Here is a 22,568-nt window from a genome sequence, read left to right as displayed (position 1 = left end):
CCTACTGACAGCCAGCAGCTGAAAATGTGGGAGACGGTTCAGGAACCTCTGTGGTTTCACAGTGGGGTGGGGGAGACATAAGAAATTTTAATCCAGAGAAATCTTGCAAAAAAACTTTTTCCTTGAGAACTTTCTGAAGTTTATGAAGTCTTTTGAACTTTGTGAAGATGACTTTCTTCTTTGGCTCACTCATATTGCTCCCATAGTTTTGAATGCTATGGACTAATCTGTACATACATTTTGAAATCATGTGAATCCCTGTCAGAATGTTCCATTTGTTAACTTCAGCTGGATAGTCCACCCTATTTTATAGTCTCCTGCAGGACTCAGTGACCTTTTAACAGTGGTGCGTCAAAATGCTGACCTTTTGTTTGGGTGAGCTGGGTGCTGAAAGGATTTAGGTGATGAAATAGTGCAGTCACATCCCATGTGTGAGAGGGGTATGGTGAGCTCCTAAGCTTACACCTGCCCTGGGGACTTAATAGCTCTCAAGGTATGTGTTGGAAGAGGTAGTAAGGGGGGCCCTGGGGCAATTTCAGTGAACCTCTGATGGCATCTTGGGCTCCTGGTCCCCAGTGACTGACCCCTATTCTATTTCTTGACTGAGGATCTTGCCTTAGGACATTTTCTTGTAAGGGTGCACCCTTGGAGCAAACAATTAAAAACATGAAACCTCTTCTGGAACACTCACTGACACTGAGTTGCATTCATGATAAAACTTTGGTAGAAGCAGGGCTGACCGGTAGGAAATTAAAGCCAAGAGTCAATTGGGTAAAATTCAAGGTCAGATACTTGCAATGGCTTGGAAACTGAAAAGACACAGCAAAAATTAGAGTCAGTGATTCCCTATGGTAACAATATAATAAGCCAGGTTGGGAGGATGATATCAAGCAGTATAGTTTCGATATTTGTCCCTGCCCAAATCTATGTTGAAATGTAATCCCCAATGCTGGAGGTGGGAGGTGTTTGGATCATGGGGGCAGATCCCTCATGCCTTGGTGCTATCCTATGATAGTGAGTGAGTTCTTGTGAGATCTGGTTGTTTCAAAGTGTTCTCTCTTTCCTGCTCCTGTTTTCATCATGTGATGTGCCTGCTCCCCCTTTGCCTTTCGCCATGATTGTAAGCTTCTTAAGGCTTCCCTAGAAGCCAAGCAGTTGCCAACATGCTTCCTGTAAAGCCTTCAGAACTGTGAGCCAAGTAAACATCTTTTCTTTGTAAATTATCCAGTCTCAGGTGTTTCTTTATAGGAATGCAAGAATAGCCTTACACATCAAGAAAGAGGCAAACAGGCAATGGTTTGCTACGATTGTGAGCAAGCTGAAGATCTCTGTTTCAGGAGGATAAAGTGATGAGAAGTAGCCCAATTTTGGAAGCCCCAAAAGCAATTTTAGGTGATTTAAAGGGATTGCTATAGCACGGGAATGGTATAGTGGTTTCATCTCACTCTGGTTAACTGGTCGTTGCTTTTCAGAGTGCTGTACTGAGAACAATTCTGAGGCCATGTTTGGCGTGTGAATGAAAGGATGTTGTGATTGATCGGTAATGTTTTCCACAGGTGCCAAGGCTGGGTGGGGCTGGCAGCCTGGGCACTGTGTGTTTGGTGACTGTATTCCAGATGATGAAAAGAAGGCTGACACATGGACTTCAGGAAAGCATTCTCCTTAGTAACAAAGCAGGCCAGACGGGCTTAGAATTATAAGCTGAATAAACAGGGATGATTTACCCCTTAAGGAGGCTAGAGCTCACCTATTGCAACCTAAAGACCCTTTAAAGATATGGCGTATTCTGGAAGCCAGAAATAAAAACCTCTTAGAATTCACTAACACCAGAGCTAATCATGAACTGTGGCCATTTTGCCCCTAGCCTGTTAGGGTTTTTGCTTTCTTTTCCATTCATGTTTTGTAACTTTGCCACATTCGCCTATTTCATTCCCCAGATTTTGTTCTTGACTATTGGATGCCTTGAGATTTCCTTCCATCTGGAGTACTTGGCTCCCTTAGTGATGAGAGCAGGTGTGGTAGGTGAAGGCTACCCCTTCACCTCCCACTAATCCCCAGGGCAGGAGTGCATTTTATGGTAGGGGGAAATGTATGGTTTAGGAAAGTACGTAGGTGAGAATAGTCCCCTCCACTACCTTTGAAAGTGGAGAATGTTTGCTATCTCCTGGGCTCCTTTAATGATATCTGCACAGCTACTGGGTGATTCATTTAGCTCAGCCCAGAACATAAGCAGGCAAACACATGGGAATGCATTTGGTCCTTAGAAAAGGGACTTTGCCTTTTACTGCTTGCTCGGGCTTAAGATGATTTCTGGATCTGGGTCTGTGGGTGATGTGAAAAAGTATATGGAAAAGAGTTTGTAGTAGTCCATCTCTTTTGTGTTTTTGCTCAATTTCCATGTAAAGTGGGCTTGCACAGTGTTTAAACGGAAGGAAGCTTCTATTCCCATTCCATTCCATGAAGTTCTCTTAGAATATTTTCTTCACTGGCTTATACAGATTTATGCCTGAGCACCTTGGTGGGAAACCAGCTGATACTTTGCCCTCATACATTTGGTGTTGTGCAAAATCCCTCAGATGGGTAAAGCCCTTAGCTTTTAGGCCGTCCCATTACATTTTTGTGCATGGGCTATCAAATACCATAGTTTCAACACATGTGCCCATGCAATCTGTTGTAAAGATGTTATTGTAATGATTTTTTAAAGATCCATTTAATGTAATAGTTTTGTTTTATTTCTCTCTGGTGCAGCTATTTTATGTGAGGTTGGGTTAGATGCTGAACTCTGCAAAGATGAGCAGGACATATCCTGTGTTAGGCCGTTCCTGCATTGCTGTAAAGAAATACCCGATACTGGGTAATTTATAAAGAAAGGTGGTTTACTTGGCTCATGGTTCTGCAGACTTTGCCGGAAGCCTGGCGCTGAATATCTGCTTGGCTTCTGGGGAGGTCTCAGGAAACTTACAATCATGGCAGAAGGAGAAGAGGGAATAGGTACATCACATGGTGAAAGCAGAAGCAAGAGAGAGAGAAAGAGGAAGGAAAGGAAGGCGCCACACACTTTTAAATGACAAGGTCTTGTGAGAACTATCACAAAGACAGCACCAAGAGGATAGTGCTAAACCATTCATGAGAATTCTGCCCCCATGATCCAATCACCTCACACCGAGCTTCACCTCCGGCACTGGAGATTACATTTCAACATGATATTTGGGTGGGGACAAGCATCCAAACTATATCACATTCCTATCCTCGAAGATTGTATGGACTAATGGGGGCAAGGGAAGAATAACTAGAAAATGATACCCACAAGGATACAGCAAGCAGAGTTGCGGCAAATACCATCAGAGAGCTGCAAATAAGGATGGGACCCCAAGTTGTAGAGAAAAATTTATAGGAGGAGATGGGGAATGACTAAAGGAGGTAGCATTTAGGAAGAGATTTGAAGGATGACTAACATTTTGACAAGTGGAAATAGTGATGGAGTTTGAGACAGAATCAAATGTTTCAGCAAGTGGCAACTATATCTGGTCTCTTTTGGCAAGCTAAGAGTTTGTGTCATCAAGAATTAGGAGAAAAAGCAGGAAAAATGTTTGGAAAACTGGGCAGAGACTTGAATACCAGTTTAGAGTATTTGTTTTTAATTTGGTAGGTTATGGGGAGGCACTGTTTTTTTTTTTTTTTTTTTTTTTTTTGTTTTTTTAAACATAGCAGTAATATCATCAGAGTCAGGAATGACATGCTTTAAATAGAGTTCATCTCAAATGGGCTACTCTGTTTATGAAGATTTTTATCTATATATGCACATAAATATGTACATATAAATTTCCACAGCCAAAGGAAAAGGTTGTATTTTATGGCATAAAATTATAATTTTTGGCTCTGACTCAGCAGTCATAAAACCTAACTATTTCCAAGCATAAGAAAGATGGAAAATACTCTCTTTATAACATCTTAAATAATTGTATGGAGGCCAATCCTATGGCCCTTGTGCATAAGTAGCTCCGGCTGAATTTTAGAAGAGTTTTTCATACATTTCAGCATTAAGTTTGGGCACTGAAACAGACCATATATCTAATAGGTAACTTCCTTGTGAACTTTCAGTCCCAGCTACCCACAATGAAATGTTCATATATGCATTTAAATGCAACTATTAAGAAGAACTTATACCTTTTCCTATGTCTGTTGCCTAATAAAACAAACTTTGCAAACTAACCCCAAGGGGAAAAAAGTGCAGTAAGTTTTAGCTTCCAAGTAAAAAGACATAACTAAAAATCACACAGGACTCTATCAGGGAAGCACTGACATTTGATTCACCCATGAATAAATTATTGTTGTCGCCTGAATGCTGGGTAAAGTCATCAGTAATAAAAATTTATGTGCGCTACACAGTTAATCCAAAACAGAAAATTTGGAATCATGCAGAATCTAGTGAACGTTAGAAAGGGAATCTTATCCAAGTGTCCGAAGGATGTAACATAACAGACTGGCAAATTTCACTTTTTTTCTTTCAAATTTTAAGATTAAGCCAGGCTATTAATATCAGCCAGAGGATATTCAGCTTAATCACTTTGAGTTCTGCTGTAATATCTCTGCTTAGCTTGCAAAACAGATGAATATATGAACAATGATCAATCTAATCCATACATCCAGATCTATTAAAACTGTCTTAGTCGTTCTGGTTTAAAGGATTTTTTGTTCCAGGTAGGTGATGAACTGAAAGGGAGAGGCAGGAGACCGACTTTTAAATCATCATGGACACGCAGAGCTTGGTGAAAGTACAAAATGAGGCAGAATCTATTGTTTGCCTTGAAGAATTTTTACGGCGATGCCCACTTTAGAGTGACAGGAGTGAGTTTGTCACAATTCAAAGTCACCCAAAGGAGGTTGTCAAGGTTACAGGCAGAGAGGCTGGAGACAGGGTTGAGGGTTGGTCACAGCGGGAAGGAGGCAAAATTCAAAGGATCCCCACGTCAGCAGAACTTCAGGTTGGTCAAGCAGCTTGTAACAGGATAGGGAAGAAGACTGCTAAGGGAATTTCCGTTTCAAAAAATCCCTCGTGATCCATGAGGTTCTTTATGCAAAACAACTCAGAGCTTTCCTTCTTCCTTCATATCCAGTACCTAAAGTAAAACCATCAGTGTCTTTTACAACCCTGTCATCTCAATTCACACTGAACTAAATACTTTCAGGAATTAGTCATAGAATCGCTTAAAAAATAAAATGGCTGAGACCAGGTTGTCTGTGTGTGTGTCTGTGTGTGTGTGTGTGTGTGTGTGTGTGTGAGTGTGGAACAGAGAGGGACAACCTAGAAGAGGTCTGACCTTCATTCATATTGCCATTTAGTCAGAGATGCTGCTTTTTTCTCTGGATTATGTATTGAGACTTTAAGTACCATTACTTACAAAAACAATAATTCCCTTCCTTAAACACTGCTTGAAATCTATCACTTAGAGACTACTGCATTTAAAGACATCAACCTTATCTCAGCATTTTATTCTTTTTCATTTTTTGGAAGAAAGAACTTTTTTTTATTTATGGCAATTAAATGTATCATCGTGGCTGTCAATTTTGGGATGTTGCATTAATATTTAACTTCTATACAAACAACTGAATTCATCACAGTCTGAATTTGGTCACTCTAATTTAGTTTTTAAAGTGATAATTACACAGTTTCAAGGTTTATGCTGTTTACCTAGAAAGTGAAGTAGGGTAAAGGTGAGCATTTTTGTTGGCATCTATGTCATGGCCTCTAACATTTATGCCTAGCAGACTCCAAGGTCACACAGCCAACTTCACATGCTTGGAAATCACAGGCTGGAAAAACCTGAGACTTGAGACTTAGAGATGGCTACTAGAACGGGGCAGGTGCTAGGCTGATTGTCCAGGTGGAGAATGGTGGAGGAAAATCTAAGTAGGAGAATAGTATGCAGAAGACAGGCAGGTGCTCCTGCAGGAGTCGGCATCGGGGAAATCCAGCAAGTGGTAAGTGGTGGCAATTCCAGCCAGCCAGGGAGTCCAGGGGAAGCCACAAAGACAGGAAGACTTTAGAGAGGACCCAGACACAGGGTCAGTGTTCAGGAGCCGGGTTTGAGCACTCAGACTGTTCTGACTAAGGCTGGGGAGATGAACAGCTCAATCCAAATCCTGATTTGCCCAATTACTAACACAGGCCCTTGAGCAAGTGTTTCATTTCTTTGAACTCCAACCTCTGCAAAGTCTATTAGAAGACAGTGCCTACCTTGTAGGATTATTGTGATGCTAAAAATAATAAAAGACTTAGCACATGCCTGAATCACACTAAGAGTGTAACATATAACTGTTTTTCAAAATTGATTATTAGGATTATGCCTAGAGCTAAATGGGGATTTGATACAGAAGTAAGGAGTTTAGTTATTGAAGTTGGGGTATAAGTCACCACAAGACCAAAGGAAGGGTGATCATGACATAATGTTAGCCTTCTTGGATTGTCCCTGACTAGGAGTCTGGATAGATATCATGCCTCAAATTGAGCTAAATTTGCATGTGGTTTTGGTGGAGTCCTCTTTGGGAAAGAGAGGATCACAGTGTATAGGAAGTAGTTGGAATCTTGAACTTAACTGTCCAACTGAATTCACACAAAACATGATTAGCCATGATCATTCAAACGCTCTTTCCTAGAGATGAACTGTCGTGTGAACTTTCCCCAAGATTTGTTACTCACTATGGAAGCTGCCTCCCTAAGGAAGAGTGTTATGATACTTCTGAAACCATAGAGTTTATCAGATTTTTTTTTGTCAACTAAAAACTATTGGATATAAAATCTATTAATGAATGGAAAAACTGTGGCTGTTCCTCACAGGGTAAAGTCACTGTTTGTTTCCACCTCTTTTTACTTAAAGCCCAATGCCCTGTGCCACCCAGTGCTTGATTCTCTAGACCCTTTCCTGCCTACATTCCAGTTCTGTGACTTCAAGACGTCGCGTGGGCACCAGTCAACTGACAAGATGAGGATATCTCACTGTCATTTACCCCATCATCATTTAAAAAGTGCTTTCACTCATTTGATTTCATTTGTATATCCCACCTCAATACTGAGGAGGGAATGATCTTCACTGCATAGTTGAGGGAATGAAGCTCAGATAGTTGAATTAATTACCCAAGGGCACTCAGCTGGTGAATAACAGAGTCATGTCTGTAAGCCAGGCTTTCTGAATCCAGTCTTCATGAGTTTTTCCACTTTACCATGCTGACCGCAAGTTGATGTTGGCTTACTATTTGCTCCTTTTCAATTTCATTTATGTTTTAAACAATAGCTTCCAGCATCTTCCACAATTAAGAACTCAAGAGGTACCAGCGCTGTCCTTGAGTAGCTCAACAAGGTGCTGTCCACACCCACACTGTTCACAGGGACTACAAGAGACACAAAGACAGTCCCATCTTTGACTTAGGGCATTTTCTTCTTGAGTCAAAGGTGGAAGAACAGAAGTATGAATTTGTGAAGCTTAACAAGGAATAGGTGCTGAGGGAAGAGCAGCATTAGAGGATGTTTTGGGTGCCAAGCCTTGTTTTAGGAACAGTTATGTATCTTTATGTGCTATCAAGGGTCAGAGCAAACAGTGCTTCTTTTCATAATAAGCCAAGTGAGGTTGATCCTGCCATCAGGACCTTCCAATGGCTCCCATCTCTCTGATATTTTCTCCTACTATTTCCATCACCCCACCCTGTCCTACCTTGGATTCTACTTCAGCCACTTGAGTCTGCTTGCTGTTTCTCAAACAGAGAAAATATGCTGGCACCTCAGGGCCTTAATGCTTGATTCCTTCTTTGGGCATTTAGAATTGTGAGGCTTGGAGGGGCATTCATCATCTGAATATTCTATTAATTGACATAAATACAATCATATCATTCCCTTTAAAAAATTCTTTTAATTAATTAATTATTTATTTATTTTTTGGAGGCAGCGTCTTGCTCTGTCACCAAGGCTGGAATACAGTGGCACAGTCATAGCTCACTGCAGCGTCAAATGCCTGGGCTGAAGTGATCCTCCTTCCTCAGCCTCCCAAGTAGCTGGGACCACAAGCACATGCCACCATGCTTGGCTGACCTTTTTTTGATTTTTTTTTTTTTTTTTTTTTTTTGTAGAGATGAGGTATTGCTGTGCTGCTCAGGCTGGTCTCAAACCCCTGACCTCAAGTGATCCTCCTACCTTGGCCTTCCAAAGTGCTGGGATTACAGGTGTGAGTCATGGTGCCTGGCCTAAAATCTTTTAACTGTTGCTCATTGAGCAGGAAGTCTAGACTCCCTGAGCTGTCTGGGAAACCCTCTTTCTCCTCACTGTCTGCCTCACACTTCATCTTCCAGCTATACTAGTGGTAGTGCCAAGGTTGACTGAGGGAGGAGGCTTCCGTTCTCTACTCTCAATCAACTTCCACTCCCTGCAAGCAAGCTCAAATGAACAGAATAAACATGTAAAAACTGTGTGCTTTCTATTAACCAAGCTTCAAGACAAGTCTCCAATCCAAGCCTTCCAGACTGGGTCACTAAGTCCCTTCCCTTTGACACAGAATGACAGAATGATTTGACAGTATGATTTGCAGTCCCCTGCTCACAGAGGTCTCTGTGCATTTGTTCATATTTCCCCTCTGCCAAGCAGGCCCTCTCTTCTTTATTCTCCTTCTCTCTCCCCCATCAGCTGCCTGGCTGACTGTATAAACTTCTCAGCTTGTGCTTAGCCTTCTTTGACCCATTCTTCCCACCTACCCCCACATGCCACCTTAGAGACCTTTTTCTGTGTACCTCTACAAGACACATTTTACAATGTATAGAAATTATGTTTATGTGCCAGTCTGTCCCAAAGAGTAAGAGCTTGTTGTAGGCTAGGGCCATTTCAGATTTACCTGTGAATGATGGATTAGAAAAACATTGCTTGGAATATACTTTTTAACAAATATATGTTAAAGAATAAATGAAGGACCAAAACCAGGCTTTGGGGAAGGTTATTCAGAAGTCTGAGTGTAAAGTAATTGGAAAAATTTTAACTTTTTAAAAGTGTGCACAGTGAGGTTTAGAGAAGACTTGGGAGGGTAATTTCATTAGCCTAGGCAGTACACAATGGAGACCCAAACTAGAGAAGTGGCAACTCATACACTAAGGGTTTCAACTCCCTCATCTGTAAAAGAGGAGTTTTAACAGCATGTACATCATAAGATTATCATCAGAGTATGTTGTATTGATAACACATATTAATTATTATTATTTTAAAAATAATAGCAGCAAAGATGTATGGTGGTGAGCAGCATAGCTCTGGGCCATGCTGCTGGGATTGACTCCCAGTTCCCATACTTACTTGCTGATTGCCCAGCAAGTTTCCTAACCACTTTGTGCTTCTGTTTTTACAGATTTAAAAACGGATGTAACAACACCTATTGCAAAAGGTTGTTAAAAGATTTCTATGAATTGATGCAAATGCAGGGTTTAAATCTGGAATGTAGTAATTTCTTTTAAAATGTTGGTTTAGGCCAGGCGCGGTGGCTCAAGCCTGTAATCCCAGCACTTTGGGAGGCTGAGGAGGGGGGGATCACCTGAGGTTGGGAGTTTGAGATCAGTCTAACTAACATGGAGAAACCCCATCTCTACTAAAAATACAAAATTAGCCAGGCATGGTGGTGCATGCCTGTACTCCCAGCTACTCAGGAGGTGAGGCAGGAGAATCGCTTGAACCTGGGAGGCAGAGGTTGCAGTGAGACAAGACCATGCCATTGCACTTCAGCCTGGGCAACAAGAGTGAAACTCCGTCTCAAAAAGAAAAAGTAATAAAAATAAAATAACATAACATAAATAAATAAATAAAATAAAATGTTGTTTTAAAACACAAACACATACACACACAAGAATGGAAAGAAAACTTGTCGAGGTAGAATCTACATGACTTTATAATGAAATGAATGTGCATGTGGGTGTGTGTGTTTGCTGATGTGGGAGGTGGAGTAAGGTAGGAGAAAAAATCTGAGATAGATTTGGTTTGGAAACATTATCCTACAGATAATGATACCTTCAGCCAAGACTTGGAGCCAAGGAGCTAGAACCATTTAGAAAGTTGGGCCAATAATTCATTCAATTTTCTATCTTGTCAGTTTGAAATGCTCATGGGTATCTATGTACTAATGGTAAGGAAAGAGGCTGAGATTTCAGATCTAGAATTAATGATTTAAGAATCATTAACACGTTTCAAAGATAATGACTAATATTAGTTGAAAGCTATGATCACTGTGCTAAACATTGCATATACATTATTACACTGAATCCTGTCAGCATCCCTAGAAGGTATTAGCTACATTTCACAAATGGGGAAAACTGAGGCACAGACAGATTAAGTAACTTGCCTTAGGTTACCTGATTAGGTGGTCAGGAAGGGTTTGACGGCAGGCAGTTTTATTCCAGAGTGTGTGCTCCTTATTCTCTTTTGGACTGTCTCCAAGGAAAAGGTTCAAGTCATGAAGTTGGCCAAAAGAACCCGGCAAGAAAGAGGGTGTGTCTCATAGAGGCATATTTTAGACTAACCATCAACACTTTTTGCTTGACTTTCTCATTACCAATAGGTTCCTCTTTATAAAACAAATGGTAAGCATTCCAAAGATGCTATGCCAGTGAATGAATGATTAGATGTTAGAGGTTCAGGCTTTGCGGCCATAAAGTAGAGGAAGACTAATGATATGGTTTGGATGTCTGTCCCCTCCAAATCTCCTGTTGAAATGTAACCCCTAAGGCTGGAGGTGTTTGAATCATGGGGGCAGACTCTTTATGAGTGGCTTTGTGCCATCCTTGGGGTAATGAGTAAGTTCTCACTCTGAGTTCACCCAAGATCTGGTTGTTTAAAAGAGAGTGGTACCTCCCACCTCTCTCTCTTGCTCCCACTCTCGCCATGTGATGTGCTGGCTCACGCTTCACCTTCTGCCATGACTGTAAGTTTCCTGCATCCTCACCAGAAGCAGGTGCCAGCGCTATGCTTCATGTGCAGTCTGCAGAACTGCAAGCCAAAGTTAAACCTCTTTTCTTTATAAATTACCCAGTGTCAGGTATTTACAGCAATGCGGGAATTGGCTAATACAACTAACTGGCTTAGGATAAGGTTTAGACTCCAACCCTGTCCTCCAGCAAGGCACTGTAACCCACAGTTCATGAAGAAAACTGGATGCACCGGAATCACCTGGGGTGATCCATTATTCAAAGACAAACTCCCATTTCCAGCCCTGACCTATTATAAAGTATTAGGGTCAGCCTGCCATGCTGTGCTTTTAGCCAGATATCTTGACTATATTGACCACTCAAGTTCACTTGGGAATGAAATGTATTTTTGTCATATAAAGTATAGCCTTAAAGAAATGATACTGGTTTTCTGTACGAGTCCTAAACCATCTATGAAGGTGATTTTAAAAGAGAAATTCCCAGAATGTCTAGAGCAATCTCAGGATCACTAAAGTAATTACATAGCTTCCCCAAGTGACTATTTTGAAGGGAAATACTTATTTGGATTTGCAGTTTCTGGTGTGTTTAATAAATACCACCTTCATTACTAAATAACTCACTTCACAAATGCATTTTTTTTTTCTGGATAAAAAAAAATGTACGGGAACAGAGCATTCGTCCAACATTATTACTATGGATTCTCCACTTCATTGTTATTCTCTGTGTTTGGAGAGGAATTGGTCAACTGGGTCATTTTCTGAGCTTGATGGGCCATCGTCATCCCTGCTTAAGTTTGAATTGTTCACAGCACTTTGACCTTTACAGAGAAAAGCTCTACCTGGATGCAAACCATTGTTACTGTATAGTGGAGCTCTTGTACAATTGTGGGGAGGATCCAACCAACACCTGTGTTACAGGCTGGCTGCCGTTAGAACTCTCGAGAATGTTTCTCAGGATCTTGATTCCACTGATGGAGAATCTGAATCCAGGCAATGACAAACATTTTTGCACCAGAGATCTGAAATTTTATATCTCAGCCTGGTCTGGTGTTGGTGGCTAGAAAATAGCTTCCTGGGCTGATGTACTGGTCCTTGGTACAATTCATGGCTATCCATATTATATTTGATTTCACAGATACTGTTGGAAATATCTACCACATGTACTTTATCCCACAATAATTACCCAGAAAATTAAAAAGAATTAATTCTAATTTAACAACTTTTTACTTAACTTTTTTTTTGCTCTGCTCACAGATCTAATTGCTGTTATTCTCACTTTAGTTTTCTATAAGGTAGGAATAATATCCACTTCATTAGCTCATCATGAGGGATAAGTAGGATTAGCAAATATACTCTCAAAGGGCCACTGTGGAGAAGATACCTTCATTTGCATTTCTTTCTTGGCACATTTCTTGTTAGCCAGTCATTCATTAAGACCCCATGTTTATTGGACACCTACTCTGTGCCAGGCACTTTTCTTGGTTCTGGAGATATCACCATGTAAAAACAAATACCTGAAGAATGCCCTCATAGAGCTTACAGACATAGAAGATGAGACAGTACACAACATAAATAAGTAAACTATGAAGTGTATTAGAAGGTGTTAAGGGCTATGAGGAAAAAGAATAAAACAGGAAAGTAGGTGAGGAATGAGCTGGGGGCAAGGTGATGTTTCTGTTTTAAATCAGGTGACATAGGTGGTCCTCCCTAAGAGGGTACTACTTTAAGAAAGTCTTGAAGGAGCTGAGGAAAACCATGGCAACATATATCAAATCACATTCCATGGGACGTTAGTCCTGAGAAATGTTGAGCTAAAAATGGTTTCACCATTCAATCACGTTGGAAATAATAAGTTTTGGAAATGATTGTAGGCACATTAAATAATTCGAAAAAGCCTGCTGGAAAGGAACCTGTTTAACTCAAAACGTAGTGAACAGTATTTCCCTCCCTCCCTACTACCCTCCCTTTCTTCCTGTTTTCCTTCCTAATCTGGTAGAGCAGCTAGACCGTAACTCTGTAGCAACCTTCAAATGTGGATACACTCCTACTTGCCCATCATCAGTGGGGCTTCTGAGGCAGAATGCTCCAGGAAGAGCATCGATTCTGGAATCCGCGACCTCACTATGAGACTGGCATGTGCCACTTCGTCCCCGAGCAAGCTTAGCTTTCTTTTTGGCTTTATCATCTATAAATTGGGCATAATAATAAAGCCAGCTATGCAGGCTTGTTGTAAAGAGCAAATAAAATCAGGTGTTAAAGTACTTTCTAAATAGTAAAATACTACAAATATAAGTGTTTCATGATGTACTTTTTCATTTGCTTTTTGGTACTCAGAGAGTCAATCCACTGTTATGACTCTGTCTAGGGTTCATTTATAAAGAGCTTGCCAATGGAGGGTTGAAGGAGAAGGGATAAGCTTTATGAGTCTGTGAAAGTGTAAAGAACTGTCATGTTCTCGACAAGAATCCAAAACTTCAGCCCTATTTACAACAGGCTCCAGTCCACAAAATTAACTGGCCACAGGCCCATTTCCCTACATTGGCCAGTGATTCTCAAACTTTGGAGCACACTAGAATCACTTGGGGATTGTAAAGCAATACTGTTGCCTGGTTCCCACCCTCAGTTGTTTGACTAATTGCTATGGGGTGTGACTGGGGCATTAGGATTTTAAAAAGCTTTCCAAGTGATTCCAATGTGTGGCAAAGTTTAGGAACCACAGTCATAAATTAATCCCTGTGATCATCTTTTTTTTTTTTTTTTTTTTTTTAAGCAGCCTGGCCAAAAGAAATACTTACAAGTTGATCATGATTGTGAATCGATGAACTTGATTCTTTTCTTATGGGAAGGTAAGCAGTTAGGAAGAAAGAAAGGAAGAGAGGGAGGAGAATTGCTTTTATCAGCTGCCTACTTTGACAAGGGATTTTGCGATCACATGCATTACCTCATTTAACTTTCCCAAGAACCCTGATACTTAAATATTATAAAATTTCCATTTTGAAAGTGAAATACACGATCATTGAGCGCTTAGGAAAATTCCTCAGGAATTTGAAAACAGGACATTTGGTTGTGCAGCCCTCCTTTAGGTTTACAGTGGCTTCTCCTACCGTCATTTTCTTTTTCTTAGCTTTCTGGCAAAACCTGGTATTGAGCATTTACATATCAGTGTCAAATGAAGTCAGTGTTATTTTCTTGCCCATAAAGTCAGCCTCTGAGTTTTAAATCTGATTGGGAAATGACAGTCTTTATTCCCTACAAGAACTGTACACATAAGGTAGCAGAGTAAACAGTAAATGTAGGAGTTTTATAATAGAGAGGTGCCTTTTTTAAGATTTTTAGACAGGGTGGAGTGCAGTGGTGAGATCATGGCTCACTGTAGTCTCATCCTCGTTGAAGGAAAAGGGATAAGTTTATGAGTCTGTGAAAGTGTAAAGAACTGTCATGTTCTGGACAGGAATCCAAAACTTCAGCCCTATTCACAATCCTGATCCTCCCACCTCAGCCTCTTGAGTAGCTGGGACTACAGGTTCACAACACGACATCCAGTTCATTTTTAAAATGTTTGTAGAGATGGGGTTTTGCCATGTTGCCCAGGCTGGAAAGGTGCCTTCTAAGCAAAGCATCTGTATGTAGCCTATGGCCTAGCAGTAAGGCTAGCCCAGGTTTTTTCCATTTTCCAGTTCATCTTAAGCATTTTCAGAGATTTGAAACAGATGCAGGCAAATGTTCTCCTTGATCATTGTTTATTCATTTAGCATTTATGGAGCACCTACTGTGTGTTAGGCACTAGGAATAAAAAAATAACTAAAACATCTTTTACACAAAAGGCAGCAAAGATAGACATATTAATAATAATTAAAGCGTAAATACCATGATACCAGTGTGTGGATGGAAGTTGAGAGGAAGGAGAGATCAACCACAGTGGGCTGTCATGGGGAGGGCAGTAGGAGGCGTCATCCTGGAGGAAGTGGCTTTTGAAACATATGATTGTGTTCAGTCAATCCACCTCTTGGGCAATCTCCTAAACACCAGTGCTCTAAGGATTGTTACCTGAGGATTGCTGGAGGATGCTAGGGCAGTTATTAAGGAGGAAATCCAGGTTCTGGGAAGATGAATGACTTGCCCAGGGTCGCAAACACAGTAAGAGACAGAAATGAGACTCACACTCAGCTGTTCTAAGTTTAGTGTTCTTTCCATGATGCCGACTTTCCTCTGCTGGTTCAGCAACTGGCAGGTCCACATAGCTGAGAACGTAGTTGGTAGCTTGTGGCATCAGGTGACATCTTGATTATTTTTTCCAGTTGAACCTGGTTGCCAAGGAAAACTCTTTCTCCCTTGTAAAACCAGACAGTGAATGCGCTATCTCAAATAGAAAATTGAGTCTTGAAATGCAAGAACTCCAGAAAACTCACAATATAAAATAAAATTCTGAGGTAGATAGTTTTTTTTCAGAAATGTATGTAGAAATACAGTTGTCTATAAATATTTAAAGTCACCAACACTATTTTTCCTTGGGTGTTATATAATTTCATATTTTAAAAATAAGAACTTATTCAAATACATGCAGCTTTATTTCAGACTCTCCTAAGTCATCTGTAGTTACAATTTTTTCCCACTTTTATTACCAGCTTAAGCCATCACTCATTTACTAATGATTCCCAAATAAATGTCTTCAGTCACAAATGTCTTCTTTAAAAAAATATGTTTTAAATGGGGACACAGAGTCTTGCAGTGTTGCCCAGGCTGGAGTGCACTGGCTATTCACAGGTGTGATCAGGGTGCATTGTAGCCTCAAACTCCTGGGCCACAGTCATCCTCCCAAGTAGCTAGGACTACAGGCATGTGCCACCATGCTTCATAAATCTCTTCTAAATCTTTCCCAAGACCAGTGGAATCTGGTTGTTCCAAAGGCCTTTAAATCTAACATTTTAAACCAAATTCATTATTTTCTTACCAAAACCTTTATTTGTATCTCTTTAATATCCTACCACTTTAATTCAGTTGCCCAAGCCAGACATTTAAGTCTGTTGATTTCAGTTTCCTGCCAAATATCCCTCCAGTTCCTCCTCCCTCCCCATTGCCGTGGTCCGGCATCAGTCCCCCATTCTTTGCCACTTCAACAACTGCAGTGTACTCCTAACTGTGCTTTCTGAAACAATGCATAGTTTTCTACACTAATCCACCTTGCTTAGCACACACATACTTGCCTAACTGGCTTAAGCAAAAGCAGAAACCTCATTTTAAAACAATATTCAAATCTTTCTAAAAGACTCGTTTATTTTCCCATGTCAGTTAAGTAAAATACCTTGAAAATAAATGTCTTTGATGACTGAGGCTTTTATTGTGTCTCAAGGCCATCATTCTGAATACTGGTGATTATTATACACTATCTATGTTGTGGCCATGATGACATTTGGCTTAAATGAATGTGTTATTTTTTTAAAGTTCAGTTTTTAAATAAATGATTCTTACATCAGTGGTTCTTAACCTTTCTGGGGTCATGCACCCTTCTGAGAATGCGACAAAAGTTATGGATCTTTTCTTGAGAACAATACACACACACACACACACTTTGCCCACAACTTCAAGAGTTTCTTAATTCATCCATGGATCCCTAGAGCTATAATGAAACCTGGTTAAGGAATTTGCCTCATGTGAAACTGTTTTCTTGTCAAAGGCTTGATATACATTTCTATTTTAAACAGATGTTTGAATGAATTTGGTCCTGGGTGAGGTGTGATTGGCTGCCTACTTTCCCAGAGTTTGTACCATGTCTTTTGAGAATGGTCTGTGGAGAGGGCAGTTTATTTGTATAGCCATCTCAACTCTGCCCTTCACTAGCTACAGGACTTTGTGAAATCCTATAACTAGCAAGATGTGTAGAAATCAGCTTAGATTCTCAGCCAAGGGACCTGAAATCTTGTCTCTACATGCTCTGCCAACTTGGTAAACTTTCCAGAAACACAACTCAGATGTAAGATTAGGCACACTTGACATGATAATATTTTGTTGTTTGGTAGAGTCTGCCTCATTTCCACTACTTCATTTTATCCCAATAAAAACCTGATGAGAAAGTCAATGAGTTGTAATTGTTCAACACATGAGGACAAATAAGGAAAAGAACGCAGGCTTACTCAGTTACAAACAGGAAATATGCAAACAGTCTCATTCTGATTCTAGCTCCCAAGTCTCTGCAGACCTCTGTTCTTCATGATTTAATTCAAGCTACACATGAGTTGAAGACATCCAGGCAAAATAGGTTGGATCCATTCATATCAAATTAGGTCTACACAACAATTTGATAGTGTTAGAAAGAAAGTTTTGGACACACATGAATAATGACTAATAACATTTTGACTGATGTGGTAGGATACTGGTAAACATGGTTGTTGATAATTGCATCTTGGGGTCTGGGTGCAGTGGCTTGTGCCTGTAATTCCAGCAACTCTGGAGGTGAAGGCAGGAGGATTGCCTGAGGCTAGGAGTTTGAGACCAGCCTGGACAACATAGCAAGACCTCATCTTTACAAAAAAGTGTAAAAAAATAGCTGGGCGTGGTGGCACATACCTGTAGTCCTAGCTACCTCAGAGTCTGAGGCAGGAGGATTGCTTGAGCCCAGGAGTTTGAGGTTACAGTGAGCTATGGTCAGGCCACTGCACTCCAGCCTGGAATACAGAGCCAGACCCTGTCTCAAATAATAATATTTTTATTATTAATAAGAAATACAATAATAATAATTTATCTCATATAAAAAAGGACAGTTTTGTAAAGTGTAGGGTTTTTATGTTTGTTTGTTTTTTTTTTTTTTTTGAGACAGGGGTCTTACTCTGTCACCTCAGCTGGAGTGCAGTGGCGCAATCACCACTTACTGCAGCCTTGAGTTCTGGGCTCAAGCAATCCTCTTGCCTCAGCCTTCTGAGTAGCTGGGACAACAGTCACACACCACCGTACCCTGCTAATTTTTTCTATTTCTTGTAGAGACAGGGGTCTCATTACGTCGCCTAGGCTGGTCTCAAAATCCTGGGTTGATTCGGCCCTCCTGCCTTGGCCTCCCAAAGTGCTGGGATTACAAGTATGATCCACTGGAAAATGTAGGGTTGAAGATATTTTTACATGGACTTCTTTTTTTTTTTTTTTCTCCTGAGCTACCTTTAACTATGCACAGGAATTAGAAACATAAACTTGGCTAATTTTACCTGAGCTCTCCAGCATTTTTTTTCGCATCCTTCAAAAAAGCCAGTCTCACTCCAGGCTGAGTATTCTGTCTCTCTCTCCTTCTCTCTCACATCCTGTGTCATACTTATAAGCTTGGAACTGGAGGGACCTCGGAGATTGGTTCAACCCTTCCGTGTGCAATTAGGGAACTGAGACCCAGAATGGTTAAATAATTTGCCAGAGGTCACACAGCGAGCAGTAGCAGCAGCTCCAAGATGAGATCACATATCTCCTGCCTATGGGTCCTTATTTGTTTTCCTATCTTTCAAAATGGAAATTGTAATACCTTGACAGTCAAAAATTCAAAATATAGGAGAGAAAGACTCATAAGAGCTATAAAGTAATAATAATTAAGTTTACAGTAGCTTTTCAAGTACTACAATTATATACCTGCTTACCCAGCCCACTCCCCATAGAACGCTTCCCTAAATTGTTTTCTAGGGACTGTCTAAAATATGGAGAAATAAGCTTGTCATTTCTTCAGCTGAAAGGATAACACTTTTGCTACATAAAACTTTTAATTTCTGTCAAATTGAAAAGTGGCATTCTAGATCTCCATAAGGCAATTTTATGTCAATTAATGCATCAGAAGGTATTTAATGAGAGCCAGTGTTGTACTTAGCACTATGTTAGGTAAACCCGAAGAGAAAGGGGAAAAATGCATATTTGTTCAGAAAGGAATTGGGAAGTGAAGAGGGAGTCGAATGCTTGGACACTGGGATTGCAGTATGAGTCAACAGAGTGTATGAGATGAACAGTGGGTGACCAGCCTGACTGAACCATGGCTCAGTGATGACAGTAGTTGAAAATAAGGTTGAATAGGTAGGTAGGTAGATAAGCAGACAGCTTGATAGCAAGAGCTCAGGGCACTTGAATTTGAACCCCAGCTGTGTAATTTTCAGCAAATTATTCAACTTCTTGGTGCCTCAGTTTTCTTGGCACAGAAATGGGGATAATAATATTTCCCTTCCCATATTGTTGAGGAGGTTTAATTAGATTTACAAGGTCTAAGCACTGAGTAAAGTTTAGGGCATTGCCTTCTATGTCTTCCATCTACCTTAGTAAGCATTTTTATGCCCTTTGGTTTGGTTGGGAAGTGAAATTGAACATGCTCCAACAATATTAACTATTATATTTTGGGTGAAGCCAGAAAATAAAGACTGGAAAGTAGTCTGCGGAGTTTGAACTTGAATAAACAACAGAGAGTGGTTCCTAGGCAGAGCTGGATTTAGAAAATCTGGGCTTAGAAAGGATCTATTCAAACCCCAGAGTTCTTGGGTATGCTGCCTCTACTCTTTGTTAGTTGCTCAAACATCTCACCCCTGGGGAAGGAAACCACTTGGCTGCCTGAACTGGCATGTGGAGTGGTGACAAACAGCCTGGAAGATATTTGTCTGAAAAGAACAAAACAAAATTGCATTTCAGAGGATTAAAGTTCGTCAAATTGTTATGGTTCTTTCGCTTTGTGGTGAGTCTTTAAGGGTCCAATTCCAAGGTTAATAAGTAAAAAAGCTGGAGAACTAGGTTGGTAGATTGAATATTAACGAGTACCTCTTGGATAGTTACTGGAAAGTTACCAATAACATCTATAGTAATCTCTCCTTGGGTTCTCAATAGGCCTTTGCCCTCTTTAGAAACATCTTTGACTCCGGTAACATCTAAGCACCCGACAAGACTGCACCAATTCATCCTTCTGACATACCAAGGGGACAAATAAGCAAAGCAAGCCGGAGAAGCTACGTCCAACTGTCAAGGTGGAGAGACACAGGTCAAGTTTTGGGATCTGGCCATCAGTCAATAGTCCTCAGACCCTCTTAGTCTAGTTTCTCCAATTCAGATCATCTGTCTTTGCATAATTACAATAACTTCCCTGTGGAATTTGCTAATGATTCTTGGACTGTGACTCTAAAGGGAAAAGATCTAGCAAGTTACTTGCTGTTTTCATTAAACTTAGCCAGCCTCTCAAATAGGTAAACTATTTTTAAACCTTCAAGCAGCTGCAGATTATTATGGATGAATTCAAAAGTTTTTATCTCAATCGGCTGTGCTTTTCAGATTCAAAACTTTCCTCGTGCTTAATTTTTTTGCATCCTTGGCCTCTGCTGTCATCTTTTAGGAATTTGGAATTAGTAGGAACGGTGACTCCACCAATACATGATGGTGACAAAGGTTAACTACAGGTTCGGGGAAAATAAAAATTCCTAAACATTCTATTACTCCAAATGGATAATTATTGATAAAGCAGAGCAAAGCATTTGCCAAACCTGGTGCTAGATATTTATTTATCAGGAATATGCCACATGTTGGGTAATACACACATTATGATTAAGAGAAGCTACATAAAACGTCCCAGACAATGTACAAATAACACAAAGTAAACATTAGAAAAAGAAGTAATCTGTGCTTTACCTGTCATGTGGCCACACCATCTAAAAATGCATTCTCATATTTTCAGAAATAAACGTTAAGGATTATTCTTGAGACCACTCCTGCTGATTCTGAGCATAATTATATAAATGACAAATACAGTGAATAATTAGCAATAACATCTTTGTATTGAAAAAAAAAAAGTTTTCCTGCTGTTGTAGAATGAGTTAAACAAAACCTAGTTATCCTTCCTGCCCTTCCAGACTCGCCTGGTGGGCCAGATGCCCGGAGCCCCCTAGATTTTATGATGTGTCAGCTGAGTTTCTCAACTAGGGGTTTGGGCTTCTCTCTGGGTCTCTTTCTCTCTATTTGTCTCTCGCTCTTTCTTCCCTGCCCCCTCCCCATTTTTAAAAGGCTTTAAAGAACATCTCTGGGAAACAAAAATAGCTCCAGTTGTGAGAGGCCTACACACCGGGAATGCAACTGAGAGATGCAAGTCAGCAAGTGCGAGCCGCGAACATGAGTGTCTGGCCCTGGGTGGATGCTCCTCGCTGTCTTGGTGCCGATTCTCTGTCTGGGCCTGGTGGGTAGAAGGGAAAATGGTTTTTCAGGGTTGGGAGGTGGGTTGGATAGGTTTGGGATTCCTAGCGGAAGGACTGGAAACCCCAGCATTCGGGCTGAGGGGGCTCTTCCTTCCCCTCCCCCCACGTTTTTCAAATTTATTTTGCCCAGGCGGGGATTGGCGACGGTCAAAAGGGAGCAGTTGGCACTGAATGTCACCCTGAAGGTAAAATGAAAGACAAAAGATGAACGCATGCTTGCTTTCCGTTTGCAGCGGCTGCGGCGGCGGCAGGAGCAGCAGGATTTAAAGGGGAAAAAAATCACACGCATATGCACACATATATACACACCCAGAGGCGTCAATTATGCAAACGCAATAATGCAATCAAATCCTGACAGTGCCGGGAATTTTTTTTTAGAAAAATACAGATATTTATTTTTAAAAAGAGAGAGAAACGCATGCATACAGAATCGTGCACATACCACGTAACCACCCGAGGAGAACCTGGCAGCCTCTCTCTTCTTCTGCCAAGTTATCATTGAGAAAACAGACAGGCATCATGACGTCCTGGGTCACAGGGAGTGCGGACCGACGCTACCAAGAGAAAAGGGAGGCGCCTTGGCGCTCCGACTAGCCGCGGGCGCCCCTCTGCCCCTCGCAGCCCGGCTCGGTGAGTGCACAGCCGCTCGGGACGCGGACCCCGGGTGCCAGGCCGGCCCCGCGCCCGCGGGGGCAGAGCGGGGGGCCGTGCCCTTGCCACCGGCGGGCCGGCCAGCACCCCCTCGCCTGCCGAGGTCGCGGGAGCCCAGTTAAAGGAGGCGTGTGTAAGATGTGCAATGTTCCTGCATGGGGGTTTTGTAGACTTTCATAGCCAAAGAAACCGGCTTCGGCTTCTTTAAAATCCCCGACGACTCACCTGATTAACCTGCTGCAGTTCTGACCCTGCCAAGGTAACTGGTCCAAATCCTTATCATCAACATCTGGAGACAGACATTTGCATCTGGGGCATTCTTTATTTGCAGTCCTGGTTGAAATCTAGATTGCTACCCCCTTCCCCCTTCACTTGCTTAGAGTCTCTTGGAAAAAAAAAAAAAAAAGCAACCCCTCCCTCAATAACACAACCATAAGTACTGCCCACCTCTTGTAGACTTGCCTTACCATGACTGCAAAACTGTCAGCGTGTGTGCTGGAGACACAGATAAATTCTAATTGCAATTAGATTTGTTCTTTAAACACCCCTCCCATCCCCCTTCCTGGATAGAGACTTCAGTGCTTGGTAAAGTGGCAAAGAGTGAGGGCAGAGTTAGGGCGCTGGGACGGGAGGGGTTAGGGTGAGGGGATACGGAGCAGGGGTCGTTGGGGAGAGGGTGGTGCCAGGAGTTGAGGACTGCTGTCATGGGCTGGAAAATCCTTCTGGTGATTGCTGCTGCTGTAGTCCTAGGTGTCTCCCTCCTGTCCTCTACGCTTCTTTCCCTCCCTTCTCT

This window comes from Rhinopithecus roxellana, chromosome 18 (genome assembly GCF_007565055.1).
Source record: "Rhinopithecus roxellana isolate Shanxi Qingling chromosome 18, ASM756505v1, whole genome shotgun sequence".
NCBI classification, from domain to species: domain Eukaryota; kingdom Metazoa; phylum Chordata; class Mammalia; order Primates; family Cercopithecidae; genus Rhinopithecus; species Rhinopithecus roxellana.
The sequence above is the reverse complement of the archived record's forward strand: the minus strand, read 5'-3'. Positions refer to the sequence as shown.